Source organism: Melanerpes formicivorus, unplaced genomic scaffold (genome assembly GCF_026170545.1).
Source record: "Melanerpes formicivorus ecotype bairdi unplaced genomic scaffold, bMelFor1.0.p_v2 SCAF_60, whole genome shotgun sequence".
NCBI lineage: Eukaryota > Metazoa > Chordata > Aves > Piciformes > Picidae > Melanerpes > Melanerpes formicivorus.
In genome coordinates this window covers 196608-200195 of record NW_027142412.1, presented here as the reverse complement: position 1 = coordinate 200195, position 3588 = coordinate 196608, and the positions used below count along the sequence as shown (strand labels likewise).

Below are 3588 nucleotides of genomic sequence, written 5' to 3'. Positions count from 1 at the left end.
GCTGGCAGTGCTGGGAGCTGAGGAAGCCTCTCTTGTTCCTGCCCACAAGCTACAGAGAGCAGAAGCTGGAAGTGTGCTGGGTGGTTTTTGAACATTTAGGGCAGGACAGAGTGGTTCTCACTTGTCAGTGCAGGCAGCCCCCCCCCAGCACTGCATGATGTGGGGATGGATCTGGGGGAAAGATGAGATGTGGTGGGAGAAGATCTTTGGCAATGGTTTTGTGGTCCTTCTCTAGGGTGTGGAACTCCAGTCCTTGTGGCCTCATCTACAGAAGCAGCTCTTGGTGTGATGAAGTCACTTGGTAACGACCCCTCATTCTGAGTAAGGTGAGTGAGTGCCAGGCTTGCTGAGGAGCTGGCAGAGCTGTGGCATGTGCAGTGGAACATCCCAGGGCTGGTTAGTGCTCTTCTGAGTCAGGTCCGCCAGCACCAGCTATGAAGTGCCACTGGTAGAAGCCAGGAGTGGCAGGGGTAGGTAGCAGTGAGCGTGAGGGTTGGTACTGGTCCTTGACGCTCATTCATGCCCCTGGCAGCTCCCTCAGTGCCTTCTGAGGGCAGAGCTGGCCCCTGTGCCGAGCCTGCCCCCAGCCCTGCCTTCCCTCCCCGCGGGGCCGGGGAGCTGTTGTCTCTGAGTGCTGCCTGCTCTCATTATTCTGTGGCTCCAGCACCAGCTTCTCGGAGCCTCTCTCTGTGTATTTCCTCCCCGTGTCAGGAGGTGAGGAGGTCAAACGCTAATGCAGTGCTGCTTGCCTTCCGTAGAACGCACCTAGCAGATGAGGAGTGTCAACACCCATTTGTTTTCCAAGTGTTCCTGCAGGATTATTTTCTTGTTAAAAGTGACAAGGAGGTGCAGAACTGTCGGCCTTTAGCCAGAGATGTCATCTCGTCTTTGCGTAGGTGAACGGGCACGAGATGACAGAGCACTTTTTTTTTGTGGGAAGGATGAAAAGCTGATCCCAATTTAATAATTTCCTTAAAAAAACCAAAAGGAGCCCAAGTTCCTTATCATTTTCTGCTCCTCAGTAATGAGAGCTAGAGCAAGGAAGAGCCTGGCAGGCCCCACTTAGTGCAGGGTTGTTTCCTTAATTTGCCTTTTTTTTCCCAGAGCCAGGCTTGGTGCTGAGTGGATGGATCCAGTGTGGCTGTTTGGCTGCTCCTCTGTGGCCTTCCTGAGTTCTGCTGCATCTTTTGACAGCAACATCTGGTGATGTTTCAGCAAAGGTAGGCTGCTCCTCCTGTACCTGGCAGCGTGAACCACATGGGGAAACTCTTCTAGGGTTCGGTTGTGTTCTCAGGACTTTGCTCAGGAAGGTGCCCTGTGCCCAGGAGCATGGAGCAGCTGCAGTGCTGTCGTGCTGCCTCCATAAAGGTGCTGGCCTTTGCTCCTATCACAAGTCCTGTCAGCTGCTCAGCCCAGCATGTGGCTTTCTGCGAGTCTGAGCTGTGGCCCCTGGTCTGCACTGAGGCTGAAAAGGGTAAGGCTGTCCTGCTTCTTGCACACCCTGGCCATCAGCCACCCTTTGGCCTGCTGTGTAGGATCTGGCACTGGAGAGATGAAATGCTCCAGCCTCAGAGCTGATGCTTTCTGGCAGTTAAGGAGACTAATAAATAACTGGCTGTGGTGAGGCTTTTCCAGCAGCTTCAGGCACAGCTGCTCCTGCTCTTCCATGGTGAGAGCACCTGAGCTAGGAGATCTGTGGGGAGAAGTGAAGTGGTTTCTGCAGCTGTTTGGGCAGGAGATTTGGTGTGGCTTTTGGTGGAGTTTTCTGACTGGTCCACAGGGCATGGTCACCCTGGCTGTGCCAGCCATGGCTTTGCCTTTGAAGCTTCCCTTTGCCCCATCCTGTTTCATGGGGGTTTTCTGTAATTGTCAGGTGTGGAGATTCAAACTGGATACCAAAGGTGCTGAGAGTGGAGCTGTGCCATTGGCATCCAGGTGAGCTGTGAACTCAGCTTATGTCACCAAAAATAGTTTTTTTTTCAATAAATTCTCTTTTCAGGTGGTCTGGCAGGTCAGTTTTGCCTCAGTTTGGTCAGAGTAAGAAAAAGGAACAGTTTTAGGAAGACTTTTACAGAGATGCCTCTGAACACAGGCTGTGTGTTTTCCCTCAAAGCAGCACCAGGCACTAACGACCACGTCTTGTTTATTTAGTAGGATGATGAAAATAACCTCACATGGCAGAGTGAATGCTCCTGCTCCAGCAGCACTGTGCAGATTCCAGAGCACCAGGACAAGAGGTGCTTAGTGAAAACTGTCTCTTTTCTCATTTCTCTTTCCTCCTTAGGACTCAGGCTCTGCAGAGCCACAGCAGAGATGGCGCTGACGCGAGCGGAGCGGCTCCTCAAAGCCCAACTGCTTTGTGCTTTTGTGCTGACTTTGAAAGCAGTGACCTGTTGGACTGAAGCTTCCTTGCTTTTCCTCAGCTCTTGTGTGATGTGTGTGCAGACAGGTTGTTAAAATGGGGTTTTTTGTTTGTTTTTCCCTCCCCCCCATCAGTTGTTAATACCTCAGCCTGAGGGTGGTGTGGTCTGAGGACAGGCTTGCTGAAGCGTTTTAGCAGCGCGCCTGTTTGTCCAAGCTGGTAACAAACAATTTCCTTACATGCAGAAGAGGGAGCAAAGGTAGCTGCTGGAAGAGAGCCAGTTTGAAGCGAAAGTGGAATGCTTCTCCTGAAGCCTTCTACTTTAAAAATGTGCTCATAACCCAACAATTTAGCTTTTCATAGAAAAAGCAACGCTGGAAAAACAAGCAAACTGGAGACAACGTATGAAGTGATCCCTGCGGGGAGATGTCAGACAGCGAGAGCAGACAGAGCAGTGTGAAAGGGGGTGAGCAGTGTATTCTTTTGTCATCTCTCCAAGCCCAGAAATTCAGCAACTTTGGAGAAAGCTGGGGTTAGAGGAGTAATAAAAAGGCAACTGACTCACATGGAAACAACATCAGTGGAATAAATCCATGCAAAAACAAAGCGGGTGAGGCTGGGGCTGCTGCGCGAGGGACTCTTTGGTGGGGTAGCTCCGTGTGCTTACCTCTGTGGTGGTGGGAATGTGTGTTTTAAAGCACCTGAGATGAGTCTAGCCTTGTCCAGAAGTAAATTGATAGAAATAAATAATGTATTATGCACCTTCCTGTGAGTTCTGGCTTCTCTACCAGTGATATCATACCTGGCTTTTAACAGCTGCTCAGTCTTGGGGCAAAGGTTTACCAAAAAAACAAACCAAGAAAATCCAAATAATTCTTTTTCTTGGGGGAAAAAAAAATTCCTAAAAGCCCCGAAGTGACCTTTTATTGGAGGCAAGGGAGCAGGCTTGCTGATGGCTTTTTCAGATAGGAAGAGTCAGGGCAGAACAGCCCCAAGCTGGCCAGCACCCGGTGCGGGAGCTCTGTGCAGTGCACACTTGGCCCCATTGTCTCTGGGCTTGTATGGACTAGTCAGGGGGAAATGAGGAATTTCCTCTTTGCAGCTTGCTTCCATTAGAGTGCTGGGGTCAGATCCTGCCCAGCCTTACCCCACGGTAAAGCCCCTGAAACACCAGGGGGTTCGTGAAGGCTTACACCGGTGCGAGCAGAATCAGACTCTGTGCCAGG

At 50.9% G+C, this 3588-nt stretch overlaps 1 long non-coding RNA gene across 2 annotated transcripts; it reads left to right on the top strand.

The window, feature by feature from the left end:
* Positions 1-238: 238 nt before the first annotated feature.
* On the top strand, positions 239-3123 carry LOC137453047 (uncharacterized). 2 transcript variants are annotated; one of them, XR_010990234.1, is made up of 3 exons: positions 239-326; positions 1105-1220; positions 2285-3123. It is a non-coding gene; the product is annotated as an uncharacterized lncRNA (long non-coding RNA). The 2 variants fall into 2 exon arrangements; XR_010990235.1 differs by lacking the exon at positions 2285-3123 and adding an exon at positions 1874-1931.
* The last annotated feature ends 465 nt before the right edge of the window (positions 3124-3588 follow it).